A 27,844-nucleotide genomic window follows, 5' to 3' on the forward strand; every position below is an offset into this window, starting at 1 on the left:
AACACCGCCATTGCCTAGCCCTTTGCCAGTAACATTACTAAGCTTTATTACTAAAGTAATGCGCATATTACTCTGCCCGCAGTAGTACAGAGAGAGTGGGGGAAGCCAATAGGGTTATAAATTCTATTTCTCGGAGCAACTTGAAGGGAAAAGAGAGTCGACAAGAGTTTTTCCAACATAATATACTCTTTCGCCTTCCTTTTACCGCTCATTACAGGAAGTATGGCGAACGAGTAGATTTTCTACTTTATCGGAAATATCACGTCCACTGAATGCGCGAAAAAACAAAACCAAAAAAAATGGTTTAAAAACTAAAAATATTATTTGATTATTATGAAGAAGGAAATTTTTAAGACGGCAAATAGGTGAGGTGATACTACAGGTAGGTAATGTGCAACTTTTCTGTCTTAGAGATACGTTGACTACCAAATGACTGATTTTCCACATAGATCACGCACACATACGGACAAAACAATTTCTGAAAAACTGCATTTTCTTTCTCAGGAATCCCAACTACCCAAGAAAAATCCAAATTCCAAAATCTGAACGATTCTAGAACTTTTACGCACAATAATATCTTAATAAATAAATATCTTAATAACTTAACTCAATAATTATCTTAATTCAAAGTAGTTTTTATGGACTGGAAAGAAATATACTTCATGTACCACAGAATAACATGAATTTTATATGTAAAGTAACCCCTAAAAGATGACAGAACAGATTCTCTGCTAGTTTAATATAGCAGAAGTATGCCAAACTTCTGGACCAGCTTCTTAAACTTCTCTGGCTGGACCAACCGTCCTACAGCAGTCCCTCACTGCGTCCTACTTAACTACAGGATTACTTTTAATTCTTCATCCCATTTTTCGTATTAAACATGGAAATTAGCTTTTGACTTGAAGGCTAAAAATAAAAGTGTTGAAAGTTTTAATTAACTTGTTCATTTTAAAAAATTTAGAACTTATGCAATATGTTAGATTTTTTTTTTTTTCACTTTATTTTTATATTTACAACTGCAACAATTGTTGCACCAAGTAAATCTGATCTTATTGGTTCAGTTCTCTTGAAAAGTCATGAGATTTAAATTTGTATTTTTCATTTAAATATACATCATTATTTGGGGCCGTTTCTGTACATGTGTAGAAAATATAAAACCCCAAAACAGGGCTCCAGGCCAACGAAGTGTCCCGCAAAGCCTTCCCGGGCCAATAAATCTGCCGCTTCGTTGCCCTTATGTCCTGAATGACCAGGTACCCAAACCAGAAAGACCTTATTTTGGTCACTTAATTTCCTTCAGGGCACCCAGACAGTCCCAAACTAGCCTTGAGTTGACCTGGTAGGAACTAATAGCTCGTAGAGCAGCCTGGTTGTCCGAGAAAATCACGAGCTTAGAATTAATAATTCCTCGCTAGCTAATCTCGGTAGCACAGAACCTAATTGCAGCTAGCTCAGCCTGAAAAACTGTAGCTAGTTTTCCTAGGCTAACCGAAAAGCTATATTTCGACTTCGCCCCGTACACTCCCGCTCCCACACCCTCCTTCGTCTTGGAGCCATCTGTGTACCATGTACTTACGGTAAAAACAGGAAATAAAAAATTCGTCCCAATACTTCCCTCTTCTTATTAGAAACAGGAAGAAAGGAAAAAGAATTTAGCGTCCAACATGAGCTCATGCATGATGGCCACGCATAACTCTGAAAGGTACCCCTCACAACTACAGCCAAAAAAAATTTCCTCCTCGTTGGATCTAACGGGAGGGGCGCCCCATTTCCTCAAGGGAATAATCTCCTAGTTTATTTCAGATCTCGCATCTAATTCTAGCAACTATTTAGTAGACTCTGGACTCTTTCCAGCACAGGATTCTGTTCAATGTTTGTGAAAATATTTATTACTTGAGAAAGGAAGTGGGAATTGTGGAGAAAAGAGAGAGAGAAAAAAACTTTTGTGCCCATCCTTACACATCCGGTTTGACTTGCGCCAACGGAAATAAGAACGTAACGTTTGTCTAGGAGGACATTTGTCAAAAGGCGTAATTACTAAAGCAACAGTTTTCTGCTTGAATTTTCCTAGAATGTCATGTTAAAGTTATTTACAGCATTTTCTTTTTCTGTTATATAACTTGGAATTATATCTATTAAATTTTATTTTTTTATTTTTAGTACAATTTACAATCTTTTTTGATATATCATTACGAATTTTCGATTGAATAAGCGATTGTACTGTATCGATAACTCAATAAATCGCCTTCCACAACTTAGTCAATTATAACCTTAGAATTAAGTAAAATTCACACCTGAACAAGTATTTTTTTTTGCTACAATCAGCGCGTTAGCACTATAAGTAACAATGATAACCGAGTAACAAATGATAAGTAACGAGTGGAGAAGTTACCCAGTGGTAACACTCCCAAATATTAGATGGTTAGTCACTCTCTTCACTTGAGAGGAGATAACGAGACCACTGTCTTTTAAGGCGTCTTGTCGGGTTGTCAGAAAGAGTTCTAGAAGAAAGATTTTTAGCTAGAGGATTTATATGATATTGCAGGCTGAAGTGGAGTTTTCTGTATCATGTTTTAGCAACTTGGGTGACAAAAGGAATGTTAAGGTCAGTGTGTATAGTCAGGTTAGAGTGTTTACAATAGTTCGATAGTATTTTAGATTGAATCCTTTGGAGATTGGAGCGTTTGGTTGAACCGTACAGCTCTATTCCATACGCCCAGATGGGTTTAAAAATAGAAGTTAGAAATTAGTCTTTTGTTGTCCAGAGAGAGTTTTGATCTATCGTCTAAGAGTCTTTTGAGTAGTCGATAGCGTCTATTTAGTTCAAATGTTAATCAAAATTCCAAATTACTATAACGATACATTATCACTGACTACCGCAGACAAATCTCTCTGGACCGTTTCAGAACAAGTATATAAAACCTCAATTCAATCATACTCGTATAAACTCAAACTCCCATCAATATCGCAGAAATATTGCTCAGATATTTCTGGATGGGGCTCAAGTTTTCCCCCTTAAATCATCGGCCGAGACCCAAAGAAAATGGTGAAGCAATAAATGATTTTGCATGTAACTAAAAAAAATAGCTGAATAACCTAGCTATGAGGCAATGAGCGAGCTCAAAGCTAACTTGTATTGCTCAGGACAGGTAAGCGTTGGTCTTTTTATTGAACGTGTAAATATCAGGAATTGATTACACCTTAATCAACCACCTCCAAGATATTTTGATCCAATTTGGTACCCAAAAGCTTATTAGAAAAATTGATCCCAGTATCTGGACATATTTCATAAAAACAAAGTTCGCTAAGATTTCGGTTATTTCTATATCCTTCTCGAACTGCACTCAAAACAGACTGACTAGGCTCCCCCTTAAATGATCGATAAATCGAAATGCATTACTTATGCATTCGATTGCTTCTAAACTATTGCAATGATTTTCTTCTTGGCAATAAAATATTTAATGCCAATTAATAATGATAATGATTTACATCTCAATCAAGATGCTGCCTGAATTATTCTAAAGCTTACTAATTAGTAATGATTCCTAATTGAATTATAACTTCTGATTCTGATCAATAACGATTAGCAATCGTGATTCTAAAGTTGGAAACAAGAAAGTAATCGTAGCTAACTTAAAAACATAAGTTTGCCCTGACTTATTAATTTTAAAATACTTTTTTTTGGTGACTGATTCAACTAAAAGCGAAGAGCAATCATTGCCAATTACAGACTAAGTTTGATTTATTTTAGCCATGCTTTGGGCATCATTAGAGCTGTGATACGATGTAATCATAAATTTAGGCCCCTATATTATTGCAAAAGTTTGAAGTATGAATAAAGTGACTGTGTGCTAATTGTTTTTAGAGGAGTTCATGCTAGAAAGGTTAAAGGCAAGGCCGTATATTCGACTCTTACCAAACATCAATTAATAAATAGACATTAAAAATATATCTCTTTAAACAAGTGGCATTTATTATAATATGGCAGAGAGAAATATTAAAATTTGTGGCAAGGTGGAAGTAGCAATCCCATTATAACTGAAATGTCCGTTGATAATATTAATTACTTATATGCGTCGACGTCAGAGATGATGTAATAAATCTGAACAACACTGACGTGAAAGGGAGGTGAGAGAGAGCGTGCGTGCTAGAGAGAGAGAGAGAGACTTGTTTATTCTAGAAGACCTTTTTGCAATAGGAGACATGGAACACTGATCCCTTGGTTTAATGAAGCCATGATTCGATCATGCAGCCATCCCAATAAGTGGAGGGGGAATAAAATCATTAATCATGCACGTGTTCTTCAAGATATTTAAAAAATGAAGAATATTCTATTTATGGGGGGCTAGTTCATCCAAATTGTGGTGGCTGATTTGGTTAAATTCAAATAAAAAAGAGATGTTGAGTCTTTCTGAAAAAATAGGCAATAGGAATAACAAAACGAATCTTATTTCGGGCTAAAACTGAGTAATTAAAAATTGACACGATGGCAGAAACTCTTCTACAACGATTTGGAGAAGTTAAAACTCATAACCAGGAGGAAGATTTGGACGCGAAGATCAATTGGAAAAATTAAAGCGAGTACAGTCACTCCGGACTTTATTTGGAAATCAAGTACATGTAAACTTGAATCATTTTCACCACAATTAATATAGCGATAAATTTTGTTCCTAAATGACTTAAATGTTTGCAATAGTCTCATTTTTAAGCTCAATTTACTTGCATAAATGGTAGCACAGAATTTAGCCAAAAGAGATAATTTATCAGAGAGTATTTTGTTAAAGTTAAGCCTAGTAATTTTAGCGTCTTTAAAAGGCCTTTTATAAGGGACCTTCAAAATGCCTTTCAATTGAATCGCTTTGTACTCTAGCTCTTGTATGGGACAAAGACAAAAGGAATTTATTTGTAGCAAATTAACAATGATTGGAATATAAAGTATCTTTACTATACTATGATTATTTTACTAATGCGAAATTTAGGTAACTTAACATCAGATTTAAATGTTATGCTGATCCAAATTAGAGTAATAATACGTCTATAATAAAATTTTGTTAAAATAATTTTTAGTGGGGTATCTAAATGGAATTAATTTAGTTTATTGTTATTTATCTTGTTTGAAAATGGAGCTATTTTTACATTATTTGAAGTGGAAATCTTACAATGAATATCGCAATCAGAGACTCTAATCAGTATCCAAAATCCTAACATTTGAAAATATATGCATTTTGCGTTTAGAACTGTCTTTATAAACTGTACTTCTTTATTAAAGTGCTATCTGTACGCTGAATGCAACTAAATGCATGTTTTGGTGTTCTGTTAACACCAATTGATTTTGGGGGGCTTAAATATTTATCTAGCGAAGTCTCTTTATTGTGGTGTCTTGGGGAACAGGACCCGCTCCTTGTCTCAATAATAATAATAATAATAATAATAATAATGCTAGCCCTTAGTTTTCTATTCTGAGAAGCTTCTGGTAATGGAAAGCTCACTGTCCAGTTAAGGATATTGTTTCCTGTATCAGGCGAGCACTATCCGGAGGACGTCAGTGCACTAGAAAAAGTTCCAGGCGAAAATTAAAAATACGCTTTAAATTAAAAATAATAAGAATAAGAATAATGTATCTACCGAACCGAAATGGCGGAACGAAAACGACTCTACCATTTGGCGTCTCGCTGCCCAGTAAGTGATTAATTAGCCCTTGTTCTTCTGTTAAAATTTCACCTATAGATATTCCCTAATAAGTGTGGTGTTCTTTATTCCCAGGTACCACGTGGGAGAGTCATATCCGGGAATCAATCTAAAGAGTGCACAGTAAATCGCTGAAGAATTATTCCTTTTATTGTTGTTAGGACTTGCCAACCTTAACCCATTTCTTCTACTTCTTCCTGTCCCCACTGTTAGCTCTTTATAATTATGTTCGCTGCCATGAGAGAGTGGGAAAGCCTAGAAGATAAGGGTGAAGACTAATGGTAGTGAAATCAAGTCGGGAAATCTTTCCAAGCACAGCTTAATAACCAGTGCTTGTCACAATACTCCATTAACCTCGACTTAGGTATTCAAAGTATACTTATTTAAAATTTAAATTTACCTTTTTAATTTAATGTAGCAAATGTAATTTAATGTATTTAATCTTAAAAAAATTTTAAAAAATCTGTGAATAAGTTATAAGATATTTGAGTTTACCAAAAGGCAGAAAAGTGTTCCATTAAATTTGTTTTTCCCTGCAGGAGCTCTTTGGAAAAGTTGTGGGGTGAAGGAAAAACTGGATTAAAAGCAGGAACGAGAAGCTGCAGAAGTTTTTTCATTCACTCATTGACGTTAATAGAATTTCCAAAGTAAGCCAATAAGAAAATGGTTTGAGAGGCACGTCTTCAAATAGCTTTTCTTGAATAACAGCTGCTAATTAGTTTTGGCTCCAATTAAAGGGAAATTTTTTTGAATATCACGACCCTAATTTACTAACCACCGAGTTATTCTAGTTTGAAATTATTAGTTTTTCTCAACTTTTGTTTTTTTTTTGCAAAAATTTTGCTCTAATAATTAAAAGAGTAGGGGGCGGGTGTTGATCTAGTGGTCAAGAGCGTGGCTTTGTAAGTTGGAGATCATCAGTTCGAATCCCGCGTATAAAAAAGTAAGTGCCTATTCTTTTCAGGCGGGCTCTACGTCTAACTACCAAATTAGGTGTCTTGAACGGAGACGACTAGCAAACATACTTTACTGTAAATTTCTTTTATTAACCATTAAATAAAATCCAAGGCCTAAGACCAGGGAATCGAACCCAGTACCACAATACATATTTTCAGGTCTCACCTCTAACCGCCCGGCAACCGTGGCGCCTAAAATCCCGCGTAAGACTACTTTTTATTTTAGAAAAAAAAAATTTGTAGTAAAGTATGAGCTTCCGCCCCTGTCCACGACACCTAATTAGTAGTTGGACGTTAAGCCCTGCCTTGAAAAAATAGGCGATTACTTTACTACTACATCTACTTAATTAAGAGTGTATATTATTGCAGTTATGTATAATAATTTGTTTAATAAAAGAGCTATTAATTTGTTTATATTTTAATGATTCAATCTAGATCGGTTTTTTGTTCAAAATAAGAGAAAGTGAAGAAGAGAAAGGCGATTTTCTCTTACAGTAATGAAAAACTGAAGATAATAGCGCAAATTATTTAAATACAACTTGTGGATTTTAAATTGCTGACAGAGAGCCAAATAAATGAAATAGAAATGTCTTAAATTCGCATCAATAATCTACTATCTTAAACCAAACTTGTGAAAAATTTCAGCACCGTCATTATTACTTAATACAACCCATTAAGTTGTGATGTAGCATTATTGTTTAGCTGAAAGGTAAAGTGTTAAAGTACCATAGTTGGGTGGAGGAGGGGGCTTAAAATATAAATATGGCCGTTATGGTAGAGCTCGTGGCACAGCTTCTTCTTTACGTACACAACTAGGTCACATCAAAAATTCAGCTGACCATCTTGTTACTGATTTGCAAAGCAACCAAAGATTCTCATGTAAAAAGGGAAAAAAGAAAAAAACTTTATTCCACGAGTTAAGTGGTTTCCAAAATGGTAACCGCGTATGAATAGAATTTATTTTGATTTTTGATTCTTTGAGGAAGCTGAGATGGTGAAAATGTTTTGGAATTTAAAAAAAAAAACAAGTGGCATTTTTACTATTTACTATAGCTACTATTTAAAACAAGATGTTGAAATTAAGTGCAGATTGAGTTAACCGTCTTCAAACCCTACAATCCAAAATCCTGAGAACCATCCTCAATGCTCCTTTCTATGTCTCCAACCATACTATCCATTCCGATTTAAACATACCATTTGTCTCTGACCTAGCCCAATCCCGCTACACAAAATTTCATTCCAAACTATCCTTCCATTTTAATCCCCTAATCCGTGACCTATCCTCAAGAACACTTCCTTCAAATCCTCATCGAAGACTAAAGCGGAGGTGGCCGCGCGATCATTTAAGTGCAGAACGGCGGCCTCCTAGGATGGCTGCTGTGTAAGATTGCCTTCTTGGCGAACTAGCGGCTCCCATCACTGGATGGTCGCCGTTCACATCGCTCATGCCAATTTGTATATATATTTATTTATATGTGCATTATTCACACATCAATTTTGCTTGTTGTATATATGTACAGTTGCAGAAATAAAAAAAAAAAAAAAAAAAACTATAGCTACTATTTAAAACAAGATGTTGCAATTAAGTGCAGATTGAGTTTTTCAATGAAATTGTCCCTTGCAACTTCCGGTGACGTAGGAAAAAAATTTTTTTTTTTTGTTTTTCGAAAATTTTCTAATAAAATAATCAATTTTCTGTACCCTTCATAATACTCATTTTACATAAATATATACGTAACTTTTATTTCTGAGGAAATTTTTCAAAGGAAAATGCCCTTGAGGGTAGTTCTGGCAAAAAGGTACGGGGTTATGCTTCTCGCTGAAGGGCCATTTAAGGGCGATAATCGGCATTATGCATTTATATCGATTGACCAAAAGCGTCATTTTAAGCAAAATTCTGTTTAAAAACTAAAAAATGCATTACGAAAAATTTAATTGACAATACGGGGGTAGGCACCAAATTTTAATTTTTCTTTTAAATTTTAAAGGCGCGTCAAGATTTGAGGTTATTGGCTTCTGGAGCTTTTTTTTTTAGTACAAAAGCTGGTCTCCGCTACAGTATGGGTTTCGTTACAGACCGAGAATGTCGCATTACCCAGATGTGAGCTGTAAAAAAGCTGGTAGCAAGAGAAAAAATCTAAAGGATGGTAGCTGGATTCGAACCCGGGATCTACGCACAGAAATTCAGGACGCTAACAATTGATTTATTATTATTATTATTATTTTAAATAAGTGCATATATATATATATATACGTTGTTTTGTTTTGAGATACACAAAATTGAGTACACTGAATTTGGAAAATTTTAGATCATTTTCTTGCCTTGGAGGAAGTAAAATTTTCATCAAAAGAAAATCAATTCAAAGGAAAGCAACAGAAGGAATAAAAGCAGTGAACTGATATCATCACCAATATTTTCACCCATTAATACTTAGCAAAAGAAGCTTAAAACAAACATCAGTAAATGCACAAGTAAGCAGCAGTAAAATCCATTCATTGAAGAGAAACCTCATCAGTTATAATGAGGCATCATCTTTCTAGATGATCTCAGCTTTTAGTGATGAATGATTAATGTAGCTTAATGATGATACTTTACAAAATGGGCCACTGACAACTAAAAGCCAAGCACTGCTTCTAGTAAATGGTCTAAACTATTAGTAATTTTGTAAAATTGCACTTTAATATATTTCTTGAAATCTATTAGATCTGGGTTATTGCAAAAAAAAAAAAAAAAATAGTTATTTTAAAGGATTTGCCATATATTTTAAAGAAAATTTGGGAATTTTATCTTTTATTGAAAAAAAAAAAAAAAAATTGTTAAAGTTGGGTGTTTTTCATCGTTGTTACGCTTTTTCATACACTTTTTGACGATCAACCCTTTTACAACTGCCCTACCGAACAGTTTTAATACTTATATATTTTTTTTTGTACTTTCTCTGACCCTAAAATATTAGAAGGTTTAGTAATCGTGCAAATTTATTTAATATCCCGTTTTGAGGTGCCCTGAGTTCAAAAAAAAAAAAAATTAACGTGTGGCTGTGTCATTGACACGGCCGTGTGTTGTACGTGAATACGTTTACGTAACGGGTTATATTTTTTATATAAAATATTTTTATTTATGTATTTAGAATGAAATCAAGGAATCACAAATCGACGATCGAACACAATCTATGCCTATACAGTCCGTTGTCGATGTAGAAGCGATTTCATCATCCACTTGCATAATTTGAACTGCCCCATCTGCAGATGTACTGACACCGTCGTTGATCTGCTCGGCCGCATTCATTCTTTTACGTTACCGGCACAGTTTGACTCGGTCATATGGTGTTTTATTATTACCATTCGATTGTTCTTGAGAAGCCCTTTCCAATTATATATTTTTGATAATATTTTTTTATTCTAACACCTTATTATATTCACTATTTTACACTAATGTTTTATGTACAATCGATAGATTGTGACGACAGCTGACGATTAAAACTTGAACGAACATTGTGGCTACTCCGAGTCAAAAGTTATACTAATTGCAAATCTCGATACGCAGCAAAATGATCTCAAAATTGCGGCGCTTCCCCCTCCACCGCGCGCGATGCGTCACAGTCCTCGCTTATCGTAATGAATTCTTTGATCCTATAGCTATCCAGTGGTCTAATTTAATTTTGGATGTACACGATAGATTCGAAACTATAATGCCAAACTGTATCCCCCGATTTTGTTATCATTAGGTTTTTTGGATTGCCACCATATGATTCAAATTTAAAGACGTATTCACGTCAAAAAAAAAACATTTTTTTCGGTCTCAAGGGACCACAAAACATTGTATTTCCGGTATCAAAAATTGTAAACTGAGAAACGAAAATTCCTTAATCACAATAATAAGAAGAATTAAAAGCAATAAATATAGAGGTATATTAGAATCAGAAATCTTTCTTGAACGTATGCTAAACCCGCATTACTTACTTGTATTGCATTGCGTATATTTCATTTTTCTACTTCCCCCCTCCGACGAATCTACGTCTATGGTCATAGCGCCTTCATTCTTCTATTAAAGCTATATGTAGGTAATATGAAATTAATGTTTAACGTTTTTTACTTCGCGTTAGTTCTAAGGGCCGAAGAAAATTAAAGAAAATCTATTAAATTTTAAGGCTCATTATACATTTTTTTTTACACAGATTCAGGACCCAAAGCCGGGTAGCAATTCCAATCTTTTTTTTTTAATCAGCAAAAATAAAAATAATTTTTTTTTGTCATAATCGGTGGCCCTACCATTTGTATTGTGCCCCCATTTTAAGGGTAAACAGTGTAAAGAAAATCTTTAGAAGGTTATGTAAAAAAAAAGGGCTTGATAAATAGCTGTAACAAATGGCTAGTTATCTTGTAAAGGGAACCGAGGAAAAACCAGTGAGATTGTCTTAAGGGCGTTAAGGAATGCTACCCCACTATTTCTCCCTAACTTTGACTATCCAACCTTGTTTATCGAATGGATCACTCATGTTTGCCTAGTCTTAAACTTAGACCCTTTTTATCCTTATTGTTGGTTCGCAAAAACCATCAGCCTGTTATATTTAATTAACAAATTTATATAACCTTTTTATGAAAATATTATAGCAGATAATTATTATTTATTTTTTAGATAGAATTTTCCATTAAGTGAGTAACGAAACACATACGTGGAAAACAGTGTCCGAATTATAGATATTCAACAAAAAACTAACGCGCATATAATTTGGGAAATACACTATAGAATATAATAAATAAATATAGAGCCGGAAAAACAGGGACCTATCCTCCTTTATTGCTGTATGCAAATTAGCCCAACAATCTGCATAATGCTTAACAGTAAATCAAGCGTTAGTTGATGTGAGATCATTATGTTAATTTATTTCAAAATAATGTGGAAACATAACAAGGATAGTTTTATTGAAAGAATTTGGGAACATAAATCCACGTCATCGCCGGAAAAATCAATTTTCAGGCGCTATTTTACCCTACTGTATACTTCTTGGTGTTATGCACTGTCCAGTTACTGGTATCCTTTAAGTAAGATGCTAAAAATCCGAGTTTAAAGGAAATAGCTTGAGCAGGAAGTGCCTCTTTGGAATAGATTTTCCAGTTTTTAGCCATTTTCTCCATAACTTTCAGCTGATTCTTTTTCAACTTTGTGCATAAAGTAAGTCTATTGCTTTTAAAATAGGGAATTATAAGTGAAATTACGCTTTATTCTTTAAACTGCAATTTATTCCTCAAAGGCCGTGCAATATTAATAAATTTATGAAAAAATTTCAAGTAGGAAGATGCAACAATTTGGTTTCCTGTAATTGTACATACAGTCACCAAAACAGATTTATTTGAACTTCTTTGACGGGGTATTCTGCATTGCGATCTTTAATTAGATCTATTTTGCACTTCGCCAGAACTAAATTGAAACTTGAAGGTCCCCCAGGTGAGGAAACCATTCACCCAATAACTCTGAATAAAGAACTAAAGGATTCTAGGAAGGATATAATCCCGTCTAACTGCTGGTATCTACCCAAGCTTTCTTATAAAACGTGGAAGTTTTCTACGTAAGCCTCGCCCTCTACGCTCTCCAGATGTTCTAAGGATGACTTCCTAGATCAAAAACTAAGCCCTTCAGAAAAGATAGAGAGAGGAGCCAGTAATCACATATAGGCAAATTAATATCCCTGGTAACCATGCACATTAATATCCCCCCAGGAGACCCTAAATGGGCTTCAAATTAGAAGGCTAGAAGTTTTTTAAGAAGGGTATTCAATACCCCTGTACTGATAACCATTCTGGGGAAGAAGCCGACAAATTGGGATAACCACTTCTTAGCATATCCTGATAACTGGTGAACACCTAAACTTTTCAGGAAAACACCAAGGAAAAGAGATGAGATCCGATTGGATTACCACTATCTAAACCTTCAGAAATAATCTGTCAAGACCGTGGGGTAATTGTAGGCCTATTATCCGGCCACTGCAGGCTCAGAAAACACATGCATCGCCTTTGTAAGTTCTGTCAGGAAGAGGAGGAAAGAACGGCATTGCACGTGTTGTGTCAGTGCAAGGGGCTCGTATGGCTAAGGATGTTACTTCTCGGGGAGGAAAAACCAAGACCCTGAGAGCCTTTACCCAGGAGTCGCTCTCCAGAATTAAGAGTCTGACGGGTCTGATTAAACGGTCGCGGGTCTGGAGGGTGAGCTCTAGAGTAGGGGAGCCACAATAGATCCAAAGGGGACGCAGTGGCGTTGGCCTTAAGAATCTTATCTTATCTAAACCTTAAAATCTCATCCTTGATTCTTATTAATGCTATAATAAGTGCAAATAATCAATAAGTGGAAAAGCCAATCCCCACTCTCTCAGAAAAGCCCTAAAAATCTTATTTGACATCATATAGGAGCACCTAAAAGAAATATCAATTCACAGTGATTATGTAAACAACAGGTAGACCAATCTATAAAAACCATTTTTTCTGATTCAAGCAATGACAATGATTTCTACCCTAAAAGTATCTAGATTTTCCTTATTTAAAGGACCACCCTAAAACTTATATTTCCCTTGAAAATTCCTTATAGAAAATTTAACACGTCAATTTTCTTTTACTCCTTGCAGGATAAAGCAATAAAACTAATATATTTTTTATATCCAATAAATTTTTCAATATCTATGATTCAAATAGACATATGAATAAATGAGGTCAACTGGGAGAAATGGTTTCCTTGAAGGAAAATTAGGGTTTCCATTCCCAGTAGAGTTTCACATGTCATTTAAGAAAATTGGATATACTATGTATCAAATGCATGAACTCTCACACTTAGGGCTACAAATGTCACCTTCAACTAAATGCTATAGTTTAAAGTGCAAATATATTCTAATACTTTTATCAGAATTTATAATATGTGATTTTTTATGTGAATTGGTATTTATGCTAATTTATAAGAAAAAAAGTTTAGATAAAAAGAAGATGTTCACAGATTTCATTTTATTATATCCTTTAGTGAATATCTATCATTCTGTCTTTTCTGCCCTTTTCTGCGCCATTTCATAAATGGAAGTAGCGCCATTTATTATTTCCGGTTCTTCACCGTTAAGGTTAAAATTCAGCCGTCATTCGTCTACTCATTCTATTGTACATCGAACGTTTTACGCGCTAACTGGGTTCCTTCTGGGACAGTAGGCGCGCGCACACGAGAATTAAAAGACAACAACTAAATAGGGTTAGCTGAACGGTTAGCGAGTACTGGATTCCAATGCGTAGATCATAAGTTCGAATCCAGCTGCTAGGCTCTTAGATTTTCTTTTTCATGGGAGCTTTGTACAGCTCCGGTGATGGACGGTGTAACGAGAGAATACTGTCCGGAGGCAGGCAGTGCACTGTAAAAAAGCTACGGGCGCTAATAATCTCTTGAGGCGCCTTACATACTAACAAAAAGCAAAAGGTAAGGGGCACAGCTAAGACACATATTTAGACCTAAATCTAAGCTACGTACACCCAACAAACAAACTGTTGCTTTACTTGAACCCATCTGGATTTACGGATCAGAACTGTTTGGCTCAACTAAACCCTCCAATATCTCCCGCATCCTTTCAATCAAAAGTCCTCCACCGTATTGTTATTCCTCCCTATTATGTCACTGACCTCACCCTTCACAACGAACTAAATATCCTCTTTGTCATCCTAAACTATCCATTTCCCAAATTCCAAAGAAGCCCCTAACCTGCCATCCCAATTCAACAGCTCGAACTCTTTTCTCTACAATCCAACGTAATAATCCACCACGACGTCTAAACGGACGTTGTTCTTCTATCCTAGACAATTCCAATAATTCAAATTCCCAAAATTGTCAGCACAGGCTGTTTTTTTCCCCTTTCCTACGTCCGTACGTTTGACTTCTGCCATGCTGGGCAGTTTTTGCATCATACAAATTGTCTAAACTCTACCAAAATTTTGCCGGATGTATATTTGTACTATACAGGAAGCAATGAAAAAAAAAAAAAAAGTTGGCCCAGAAATACATGTTTAGTAGGTGAAACGTGATATTAAGCAATTGTTCTTCACGTGTGCTTAAACGAGCTCAACTGTTAAAAGACTTTTGGTTAATCTGCGCGTACTGAAAGCTTACAGATTATTATTCAATAACAATCTGCAACAAATTATTATTTTATAAGAATTTCATGAGAAAGGTATTTTCAAGAAGCTGAACTGTAACAATTTACACATCACTTAATCTGTTTGGATTGAAACTTTATAGAATTAAGAGTAAAATCACTAGAGCAAACAGTGTTTAATAAGTGCAATTTAATGAATAATTAAGTGAACCGTAATGATGGCCAATTTATTATTTTTCTATCTCTTAGAATTCGGTTTGACATCTTGCAGAATTGACTATTTTCTTTTGCGTAAGATCCGGTTGAGTTGGTCAATAGAATAATTGTTCAATAAGCAGGAAAAAGTGCGTAGGTAAAATAGTTTTGTTTCGATAACTACCGCATCTCTGCAAGATTTTAGTCAAAATTTATTAAACTGGCATTATACTATTTCCAAAAATTTATGACGTTCCAATTATAACGCACTTATGACTATGCTTAACTTATTTGAACATTATAAGCTGTATAATTTGAACAATACAATTTATGAAGCAAAGGGAATTATTGTTTCTATTTGAGTTTAGCCTGGCTAGATTAGTTACCAATTCATCTAGGAGCCCGTTTGAGTAATGCTGTTCGCTTTAACAGTAGACCGATCTAAATATAGAAGTTAATAAAAGTCCCCTAGAGGATATGTCATTAGAACGCCCGAGTTGGTAACCCTTGAGGGTTACTCTAGAGACAAAGGGGTTTCCATTTTCTGTTAGACTAATCTTCCACAGGATGCCGTGGACTTATTCACATATAGCAAATAAATGAAATAAAATTTTGCCACTTTGTGAGACACACACTGTAGAAATAATTTCTTTGAGATTTCTGTCTCTTGAGAAAAAAAAAAAATGCACGGTACAATGTGTAATTCTGTATTTGAAGATAATTATTATTTTTATTAGAATTGTGGGATAATAGCGACAAAAAAGAATGTTTTTACAGAACAAACATACGAGGGTCGTTTGAAAAGTCCGTGCAAAGTAAGAGAGATAGCACCACTGGCGCGTATCGAGGTTATGTTTAGTTAGTAGCATCTCTTGGAAGAACACACACCAAGTTTCAGCCAGATCGGTCTATTTCTTTGTGTTTGGTATTCGTTTGAATCGAGGAAGTCGAGTGATTTTCAAAAATGGACGAAAAAGAATTTCGTGTGTTGATTAAACACTACTTTATGAAAGGCAAAACGCCTCAGGAGACTAAAGAGAAGCTTGATAAACATTATGGTGACTCTGCTCCTTCGATTAGAACAGTTTATAAGTGGTTTCAAAATTTTCGGAGTGGCCATTTGGGCACAAGTGTGACGCTGAACGTTCTGGACGCCCTGTTGAGGTTACTACTCCAGAAATCATTGATAAAATCCATGATATGGTGATGGATGACAGAAGAGTGAAGGTGCGTGAGATTGCTAGTGCTGTGGGCATCTCGAATGAACGGGTACATAATATTTTGCATCAACATTTGGACATGACAAAGCTATCCGCAAGATGGGTGCCGCGATTGATCACGCTTGACCAAAAACGAAATCGTGTGAAGTGTAGCAAGGACGGTTTGCAGCTGTTCCAGAAGAAGCCGCAGGACTTTAAGCGTCGTTTCGTCACTGTGGATGAAACATGGATACATCACTACACTCCTGAGACCAAAGAACAATCTAAACAATGGGTTACCCAGGGGGAATCTGCGCCAAAAAAGGCGAAGACCGTTCCTTCGGCCGGAAAGATTATGGCGACTGTCTTTTGGGATTCGCAAGGAATAATCCTCATCGACTATCTGGAAAAGGGTAAAACTATTACTGGTGCATATTATTCATCGTTTTTGGACCGTTTGAAAACCGAGCTGCAAGAAAAACGCCCACGATTGGCCCACAAAAAAGTCCTTTTCCATCACCACCAGCTCACACCTCAGCAGTTGTGGTCGCAAAATTAATGGAAATAGGGTTCCAACTCGTTTCACATCCCCCCTATTCTCCAGACTTGGCTCCCTCGGACTACTATTTCTTCCCCAATATGAAGAAATGGCTGGCGGGAAAAAGATTTTATTCAAACGAGGAGGTGATTGCAGGTTTACCCCAAAAAATTAAATAGTTTTTATTTTTGCACGGACTTTTCAAACGACCCTCGTATGTTCCCTCTAATGCAAAAGAAAAACGGTGCAGCCTTTTAAGTATACCAAAAATCGATTAAACTCATCCACTGATTAGAAGATGATAACATTTTGTAAATTTTTGTATAAATCAGAAAACATATTTGGCCATCAACAGTTATGCGCTTTGGAAGTTTTCGTCACAGGTTATTATTTATCAACGCCCATCCAGTTTTTTTTTTACCCACTTCCGGTTGTTTTAGTTACCTACCCCTCGGAGTGGTAGTGGAGAAAATGATTTGGCATGAATGTTAAACCAAGAATATTAAAGAATATTAATCAATATTTACTATCCAGACTGTTTCCGCTAGACCGTTTTGGTCAACTGTACGCTATTTACTAAATTGTAAAGAAATGCTTTAGGCAGATAGGAAAAGGGATTAATGGCTGAATCATCCCACATTTTATTCCAGGCTTCATTCATTGAAAAAAAGGAAAAAGGAAGGAATAAAATATCACAGCTGGGAATCACAATTCAAAGTCATTATCACTCGTATACGATACTCGTATCACTCGTATTTCTCATTCATTTGCAGCGTTAACTTTGAAAGTCACTCTCAGAACTACACTTGCTGACTGAATAAGGGACGGTTACTTGATATGTACACTGGTTGTTCAAAATAATAAGGATTCGTAAAACATAATGAAAATAAAAATTATCACGTTAAAAAGCGATAATTAAGGATTAGATCTCTACGAAAGCCTTAAAAACGATGCGACAGATTATCTATTATCAAGATAAAAAAACGGCTTACAAAGACAACTATAAAAACTCCCAACATGTGTAACGCTATTTAATTTTTGATTCCCAACATTTCACGGAGAGATAATCCTTACATAACTCAAGCAACATGAGTAGATTTACAGAAGCTGTGGGGAGCCTCTATTGCTCCCACAGTAAATACACTGTCTAGTTAATGTTCTCTTTAAAAAAAAGAATTTAACATCACCCAATAAATTACTTTCTTTCTTGGTTAATTTTATTTTTAGCTTCCAATTACATGTTAAGCTTAAATTACCCTCATCCTTCCAAGCTTAACTCCTTTAAAGTAACCGTATGCACTCGATAGATTAAGCTCATGATGTTAAACTAAGCCTTTAAATCAATTTCAAAGTTCCACAATAAAAATTATCTAACCAATAAAACTCACTCTACATTTTTAAGCTTAAACCCACACAGTTTTTAAGTGATTATATCCTATATTCAAACAATTGCCTAGGTTCAACTACGATTCCCTGAACGGCACATATCAATTAGTTTAATGAATTAGTTTTCAAAGCGAGGGAATGCTCATGATCCTCGTTGTGGGCTGAAAGTTTACATAATTGAAGTGGCAACACCAGAGGGCTGTTCAACTACAACTTGGTGATAACAGTTTGTGAGTTAGTTAGTATTATTGCCAATGATAAGGTTCACTTTCAGATGTACAATCTAAACTAAGGCAGAAATCGATAATGGAAAGAATACAAGTTATTAAATTAAACAAAAAAATTTTGGAGTGAACATGAATGAACTTAGACTTATCTGGTTCCTAACTCAAATTTTCTTCAAAGTTCGAATATTTAATTCACTTACTAACATTAAAGTCTTTGAAACCGTATATTTCACAGAAATGTAAAAATACTCGGTTATAGGTTAGACCCGCAAAGCTAAGATGTATTGTTGGTTAGTGGATTCGATTACCCCCGTCCAGGTCTTGGATTTTATTTAATGGTTAATGTGAGAAATTTACAATGAAGTATGATAGGCGGTTAGAGGCTAGACCCGCAAAGCTAAGGTGTATTGTTGGTTAATAGATTCGATTCCCCAGTCTAGGTCTTGGATTTTATTTAATGGTTAATATGAGAAATTTATAGTAAAGTATGTTAGGCGGTTAGAGGCTAGACCCGCAAAGCTAAGATGTATTGTTGGTTAGTGGATTCGATTCTCGGTCTAGGTCTTGGATTTTATTTAATGATTAATATGAGGAATTTATAGTAAAGTATGTTGGGCGGTTAGAGGCTAGACCCGCAAAGCTAAGGTGTATTGTTGGTTAGTGGATTCGATTCCCAGTCTAGGTCTTGGATTTTATTTAATGGTTAATATGAGAAATTTATAGTAAAGTGTGTTAGGCAGTTATAGACTAGACTCGCAAAGCTAAGATGTATTGTTGGTTAGTGGGTTCGATTCTTGGTCTAGACGCTTTGGATTTTATTTAATGTTTAATATGAGAAATTTACAGTAAAGTATGTTTGCTAGTCGCCTCCGTCCACGACACCTGATTGTAAAGATCAATATTTCTATTCCAGCAACTATACAGTTAAAGTATACTTTTCTGCAAGACTTCAGAATAAAAAGAATTCATATCAAAGCAGTAAATGAAGTAACAATTACATTTGATTACAAAGTGATGGCGTAATTCGTGTTTACACTTGGTGTAATTCACAAAGTGTATAAATTTAAATTTATATATTTGTATCCAAGAAATGAAGTCGAAGAAGGACGGAAAGAGAGAAGGATGAACCCTGTAATCTGGTAATCAACAGCGTTTTGTTCACTCGTTTCCTCGTATTCATTCACCATCTGTGTTCCATCTTCACTTCTACGTACATCCTCCAAGGAAAAAGAAAATAAAATGAAGGACCGTATTCTCCCATCAACTGAGCCCATCTATTTTCCGCTCACTACTTATGCAAGTGTGCGACTGGTAGAGGGAAAACCAGGGCGTCTATCATAACCGCAAGTTTTCTAGAACAGCAAGGAGGGGCGGAAATAATAAGGAATAAAACTTCCTTGTACGTTCTTCTTGTTTGCATGCTTACAGGATAGTTTTACAAACTTATAAATTACTCTTAAGCTATAAAAATTCACTTCAAACTATCAGATATTAGTCATTTATTTATCACTGACATTAAATAGTATTTAAAAGCGTTAACATTTATAGTGGTAATGATAATCTGATGATCGTATGAAACGTAAGATAAAAAATCAACGAATTTAGAGATCCTTTAAAATCCAGGAAATCAATAAGCATCCCCCACAAAGCGTTACACCAATTTAGGAATTTAGGTCAATGGTAGCCAATGCAGCTTGCTTAGAAATCACAGCAAGGATTTAAAACGGCAATATTTCTTGATATATATAAAGTACTGCTTAATATTGAGCAGATAATTGGAAAATATTAATTTCTGAGATTAAATTAAAGAGATATTATTAATAGAATTACATACCTTAATGGTGAACAAACGATCAAACGGACGGGCTGTGGCCATCAACCTGAAATAAAAATAAAATACGTTTTAATTATTATTAGTATTTTACAAGCGTTTAATAATGTAACAATTATACAATCGGATGTAAAGTGTAAAGTTTTACTTTCTGAAAAAATGTGACAAAAAGAAAATGGTGCGGAAGTAATGGAAGGATTGCGATTCATTCCAGAGTTTCTTTTTTAATTATTATTTTGAGCCAAACCGGAAATTTATTAATTTTGAGGTCCACTAAATCTCAAAAAAAAAGTAGTACTCACATACTGAGATATGAGTGAACTGCAACAACTCAATTCAACCGAACATTGCAGAAACTTTAAATTTTGGATAATATTACGATTTGGAGCGTTTATAGCAAAAAGTTCTTCTGGAGATAGTTCTGCCTGAGAGTTGCGTTAAGCTAACTACTAAAGTTCCACTTAAGCGGAAATGACTCTTACCTAGATAATGTTAGTGGAAATAGAATATATAACGAAAATTCTAAATAATATGGCTGAAGGTTTAAATAAAATGGAAAAATAAAGATAATAATTTTCGTTTTATTTTTCCTCACTAAATTAAAAACATGATGGAGATATGAAGAAGCGATCTCCCGACTCGAGGCTGTAAAGGCCCTAATGATTTACGCCCTACAGATTTATAATTCATAACTTTTTTCCCCCCACAGTCTATTTTGTAATCATTTTTTGCCCACCCATAGTGGCCAAGTTACAGCATTTAATCTCAACATTCCCAACAATGTTACCCCCCCAAAAAAAAATTAATTTGCAAGTTTTCCATTATTTAGAAATATTTAACAAAATTTTTAACGGAAGATTAGAAAAGTTAGTGGATGCTGTTACGAAGTGAATCATTTTTTTTTAATCAGATTCATGTTAATCTCTGCTGTGTTTTTTTGGATGAACGATTTCGCCACTTCCGGTACAGGCTCAGAATTGAAGGCACTGGAAATCATGTGTTAAAACTTGCAGAGTTTGGGACAGCTAGTTACTTTTAAAGTCGTTCTTCTAGTCTGGGTGCCGGAAGTACACTAGGAATTTGGGAAGCCTTACTAACCTCTATCGTTGGTTCTGAACGATTCGCGAAACTATTTGACACGTATATGTTCCGGGGCTTGGATTGGCCTTGCAGCAGTTATCCTTTTTATATGGATGAGCTCTTTGAATCGTCAACAGTCAGTCCCAGATTTTGATTCTAATTGTTGTGGAACCTCACAGTAGGAAAAAACCCAAATCTCACGAAAGAACATCCATCCATCTTATGACAGAATGTATAGGCTATAAAGAAACTGGGTTTAGGAACTGTAGTCGGAAGCGGTTAAGCTGTTGTACGAAGTTGTCAATCTTAGGTGTCTCAAGCGACTGGATTTACACCCTACACTCCTTATTCGCGGTTACTGTTTTCTGCAGTGAGGGGACGGAGGTAGTATATAGATAGCTTTGGTTAGTCTAAGATTTTTCACCACCCAAAAGGAAGAAATCTGCGTGTATAACCCTTTAGGTTGGCAAATTTTATTGACCTTGTCAAAAGTTCAGGAACTATTCAAGCCAAAGAAAAATCCTGTGAATTTTCCAATTTGAGATAAAAATTTCCAAACGAGCGAATTAATATTTAGCGACGAATCGTCCTACTTCCTCTTTGAGAAATAAAAAAAATGATAATGATAATCTTTGAGGAAAAATCTTTTGGATAATGAAAATCTAATCCACTAAATATTCAATCATTACATCATTACAGATTCAGTTCATTTGGAAGTCGGCCAGAACTTAAGTAATTGGGTCACCGAAATAGTAAAGATCATTTCAATGGGGTTATCGCTTTTTTATCTAACAGAAAATTTAAATATATATTTTCTGATTTTTCCATCCCAAAATTAACCAAAACAATCTTTTTTTCACACACACACACACAGAGTCAAAACTTGCAAGTTTTTTTTTAAAACTTTGTACTTTTACTGAATGATCAGTCGGTTAATAAAGTCAGTTCCTTGTATAATGTTAAGACTTTTTGCGAACAACTCATTTGAAAAAGAATTTCACACAAAAGAAGATTGGGTTACAGAAATTGTTATAGAGACCACACCACACCCATTTCCGTTCCAGCGGTTTACTATAAAATCGTCATTTCGAATCCTGAGATTCAAATCCTTTAACGTACACAAGGATCTGTTATTTTTTGACAAGAAACATTTTGTATAACTCTTAGGGAGTTAGTGTTGTGCACTTGAACTGTGCAGACGTGTTTACGTATTAGTGCTCCGTACTATTTTTTCAATTTTTGTTGTGCTGCAGTTGTAAAACTAATTAGATTTTTATTCTATTCTATTCTATGTATAATTCTTTGGAAATAGGATGAACATGAGCTGACCTATAAATTGATGTTCTGAATATTGATTGCACAGTTTTACCAGCGTAATATTTATGAGAAGGAATTTGTGGGTTACAATTCCTAGTTGGAAGAGTAAATCAGCCAACGGGATGGCTATTTTTTTTCAGCCATCAAAAGGGTTTTAGGGAAGGGATTACTCAGTGGTATACTGAATTCTAACGCGGAGATCCCGGATTCGAATCCTGCTGCTCTGCCCTAAGAGTTTCTCTATCTAGAAGCTTCCTATATCTTAATTTCCGGTGATGGGCAGTGTAACAAGAGAACCCTGACCAGAGACAGGTGGTGCATTCCAGAAGCCAATGACTTTAGATGTTGACGCGCGTCAAATTAAAAAAGAAAATCAATAGGATGAAAAATAATTGCCATTTCAGTCGTGATACATTTATTCTGCCAGTCCATGTTTTCTGTCCAGTCCATGAACCGACAAGACAGAAGACACACCAACCCTGCAATGTAAAAATATTACTTTGTAAACTAGCCCTGAAGATGACCTAGTCCCTAGGTCGAAAGCTCGGCAGAATAAATGTATCACGACTGAAATGGCAATTATTTTTTCATCCTATTGAAACAAATTCGTATGGTCATGAGAGTCAACAATTTAGATTTTTTTTTTTAAGAGAAAAGGGTCTTTAAAACATCTAATTTCTGGGGGTTCCCAATTTTGGCAACAAGACCACATACGAGGTGTGGCTATTAAATAACGAGACTGATGCTGCTACAGAAAAACTATGCATGCGCCAAATCTTAACTACCGACAGCTGTGCAGCGTAAAGCCTTCTCTTTCGATTTCAGTCCGTTGAAGCTGTGAAAGAGAAAAGCGGCACGCGTCATGCAGGAGCTCAGAGAAAAAGACTTCCAGCACTGTTTCGAACAATGGGGAATTCGCATGGAGCGTTTTAGGGATAGGGGAGTGGTGTATATTGAAGGTGATAATAACTAAATATGTATAAATTTAAAATAAAATGTTTTACAGCAATAGTCTCGTTATTTTAGTAGCCACACCTCGTATAATGTAACCATTTCCAGCATCAATGAAACAACCTTGCAAACTATTTGAATTCCGAGCGGCATTATACGGCGGGTGTAAGTTCATAGGTCACCCACCTTCTGAATATAAGTTCCAGGGAAAATATAAAACTTTGTTTAGCCAAAAAAAGAGAAACTTATATAAGAGTTTACACTTCTTACATTTTAATCTAGAATATTCATTTCGTTTATTGCTGTCTCACGGTTTAGTTACAGTAAATTCTCTTTCCATTAGTCATATCTGCAAGAGTCTTCAGTTGCCCTGCAGCTTTTCCTACCATTAATCTGGGAAAGCATGTTGTTTTCCTCAGGCACGTACTTTTGAAGGACTCTCTACTGTTCTAAATATTTCATTCCTAACTATTGTTCCTTTAAAAAAGTAAAACCACACCCTTATTCTTAAATAATTTTTAAAGTTCATGTAAAGAAATCCTTTAAAGAAATAAAGACAATAAAGTTCTTTAATAGCTGCAATTAAAATAATAAATGCAAGCCTTTCAGGTTTTGTTTTATTTTTCTATTTTATTTTGTTCTTTTCTAATTACTCGAAAAGGCACCATTGTTCCGGAACAATACTCAGTTTTCTGTTCCCTCTTCTTTCTGCCATTTCTATTTAACACTTCTAAAACGTTTTATGCTTTCTTTTTTTCGCCTTTAACGGGTAGTAAATGCTATCGATTACGAAGTTAACGCTAAGCAATATAAAAAGGTGATCCTTTTTATCTTCTACATTGTACTTTGTCAGCTTAATTTCTCTAAAAGCTTAGTAAGTTTATTTGAAAGACTTTTAGTTTGTGTCCAAATTGAAAAATTAAACAAAGTAATTCTACTGTTTCGATTAAATTAATAAGCAACAATTTATTACAAAGATCCTAAACCACAGAAGCGAATAAATCTGCAATTATAGAGAAGTAAGCGAATTGGCCACTTAATAACAAATTACATTACCTCTATATTTTTCAAGAAAGCCAGGCCGGAGGGAGCGAAAAATCCTAACAGCCCAGTTCTATAAAACAGATACCAGATTTGTGGATGCAAGCACTTCCCAAGGAGATGATCGGAGCCCATTTTTGTTGGACAGATTTCCTTTTTGTCCCGCAGCTTCAATCCCTACAGTATACTCTAACCGCATAGCTAATACCTTCGTTTATACTATTATTATTTCGGCAACCTCCCACATTTACGCAACACGGTTATGATCTGCACAGGTGGTTGATGTGTGCTACTTTCTTCGTATTAACGTAAATACAAATTCTGGCTCACTGACACACCTAACTCATTTACATTCGCACGTTGTGAACTTTACAGATTAACATCCTACAGACTTAAAAGTAGCGCCATGACAAGATTTTTAGCCGCTCCAGACTTGAATGTGTACAGCCACCCCACTTAATCAGCAGTATCTTTGTCAAATTCCTAGCCCAAGCCTCCTACTTCAAGCGAAATGCAAATGAGATATCAACTGGATACGCGCTAGACTTTATGCTCAAGACAAGGATTGTAATCTAGGAATCTGTATAAGCTGCTAGTTCCTAAAGTAAATAGACTATTCTACATAGGGTAAGAAGATTATAATTTAAATTGAATTAGATCAGCTATCACTGTCTGTGGTTACCCACTACATGGTTTCCACGCTATATGGTTTCCATGTTGGTGTTCAATCAAGAGACGCCTGTATTTAGAGTCTACACTAGGTGAGCAAAACAATCTGAAATGGGATCTCTATGCTAAAGGTCGTCTATCAATCCAATATGTCATTCTTATCGTGACAGTAGTCTGAAATTATATCAACCCAGCTGCCATTTGTTTACAAATCACATATTCAGATGATTAATTTGTGAATGAGGCGATTTATGTCGCGATTGGATTCAGTTTTAACTTAAAATATATGTTTTATAAAGTTGCGTGGTCCAAATTGCTTCTTTTTTTTAGGACAAAAACCATAAAAAATGTCATAAAACTGAAAGTCAAAGAAAGATCAAACATAGGTAAACCTTTATTGTAGCTTTATTGTTTCGGTTAATGTAACTAAAATCGCCAAGATCCAATCTCGACATAAATCCAAAGAACAATTGTAAATGCTCCACTGTGCACTCAAAGTGTACACTGTACACTCAATCCAAACATTCCACTTTACAATATTCCATGCCAAAATATCACTGCAATCCATTAATCCATTTCCTATCTTCCAGAAAACTACCAACAAACCCTCCTAGAAGTCTTGTAACTATAGGGCTTGCAACTCCCTAAGTCCATCAGGTCTTAGGTTGGTTGTCATCTATTGATACATTTCCAATCAAACTTACAAGAAAGAAAATCTAGATAGACATCCTCAGTAAATTTTATTTTAAATAAAAATAAATTTAAATCTATTTAAATAAGATATTTAATGGGGTTTAACTAGACAATGATATTTATGTTCTTATTTAACTCAAGGCAATAAACCTTCCACATCAATCGCTTAATGGACTTCCGGAAATGAGATTGGAATCCCCTCAAGATTTATAACCTTCCACAAAGGCTTATTCTCTTAAGGGAGAATGAAGTTGCAAAGTAACTAAGTCCTCAGTACAGGTGTTGTATTGTGCCACAGATCCTACATTGTAACAGATTGTTATCTGCTGTGATTACAAATTTTGTGAAAGTCATTTTTCATTTGGAAAAATTAGATATATCCATGAGATCTTTCCAAGCAATTCTATGATAAAAGAAAATTCAATTACATGCGTAAATTATGGTAAGAAAAAGTCATGTGAGTGTCCATACGAGATTCTTTTCATGAGAAAGTGAAGTGAAGCTGTCGAATATTGGCGAAAACTATTCGAAAACTATCTTAACTTAATAAAAAATTTCTTGAAAATTGAGAATGATATTTATTCAAATAGTTTTTTAGCATTATTTCTCAATATCTACGTAAAATTAATATTATTATTAAGATAACAAAAAAAAGTTAATAAAATATGAGAAAATAATAAAAGATTTAGAAAAATAAGTGAAAAGTATTGAAGCGCCATTGTTAATACGCTTTGACCAGCCCATAACTGGTTTCCATTGGGCGGGGCGTGGTTACAGTAGAGGTGGGCATGGCCCGCCCACCGTCTATAACCCTACCTCGCTGTGATTGGCCAATACTTTAAACGTTATAAAATCAATGAATTAATTAATTTAAAATTTTTTTGACAACATTTCTCCCATAGGTATTTGATAAACTTTCGATTTAAGCAAGAAAAAAAAATTCCCTTTAAAAATACAATAAATAATATTTCTTTTAGAATAATACTTCATGTTTTACACAATTATCGTTAACAGAATCAAAAAACTTCATAATTTGTATTGTTTAATCGTAAAATAGATAAAAGAGAATCAGGCTTGATAGCCGCCATTAAATAGGAGGTAAGCTTACATTACACTCCATCCGGTGGAGAACTCTAGTGGCAATTTTTGTAAACACAAATGGAATTTCTACATTCAGATTTAAAACCATGTTGACAATTCACTAGACTTATATAGAACTATCTTATACTCATATAACCATGTAGACGACTCACTAGACTGATATAGGAATATCTTACACTCATATTTAACCATGTCGACGACTCACTAGACTTTTGTAGAACTATCTTACAGTCTCATTTAACCATGTTGGCGACTCACTAGAATTATACAGAACCATCCTACATTCATATTTAACTATGTAGACGACTCACTAGACTTTTGTAGGACTATCTTACACCCTCATTTAACCATATTGGCGATTCACTAGACTTATGTAGAACAAACACACTCTCATCTAACCATGTAGACGACTCACTACACTTGTATAGGACTATCTTACACTCCCATTTAACCATGTAGACGACTCACTACACTTGTATAGGACTATCTTACACTCCCATTTAACCACGTTAACGACTCACTAGACTTATATAGAACCATCCTACACTCATATTTAACCATGTTGGCGACTCACTAGACTCATGTAGAACAAACTTATACTCTCATTTAACCATGTTAACGACTCACTACACTTGCATAGGATTATTTTACACTCCCATTTAATCATGTTAACGACTCACTATACTTGTATAGGACTATCTTACACTCCCATTTAACCACGTTAACGACTCACTAAACTTATATGGAACCATCCTACACTCATATTTAACCATGTTGGCGACTCACTAGACTCATGTAGAACAAACTTATACTCTCATTTAACCATGTTAACGACTCACTACACTTGTATAGGACTAT

At 35.0% G+C, this 27,844-nt stretch overlaps 1 protein-coding gene across 4 annotated transcripts in view; it reads right to left on the reverse strand.

Moving 5' to 3' along the window:
• LOC141461151 (A-type potassium channel modulatory protein KCNIP2-like) overlaps positions 1–27,844 on the reverse strand; it is a 319,616-nt gene that overhangs the window by 278,382 nt on the left and 13,390 nt on the right. For all 4 annotated transcript variants that reach the window (XR_012462621.1, XR_012462620.1, XM_074141913.1 and 1 more), the window contains exon 2: positions 20,138–20,183. The gene's annotated coding sequence lies outside the window, so the exon portion shown is untranslated. The remainder of the gene's footprint in view (positions 1–20,137; positions 20,184–27,844) is intronic.

Source organism: Rhodnius prolixus, unplaced genomic scaffold (genome assembly GCF_049639745.1).
Source record: "Rhodnius prolixus isolate KJV_2025 unplaced genomic scaffold, Rpr scaffold_6, whole genome shotgun sequence".
Taxonomy (NCBI): domain Eukaryota; kingdom Metazoa; phylum Arthropoda; class Insecta; order Hemiptera; family Reduviidae; genus Rhodnius; species Rhodnius prolixus.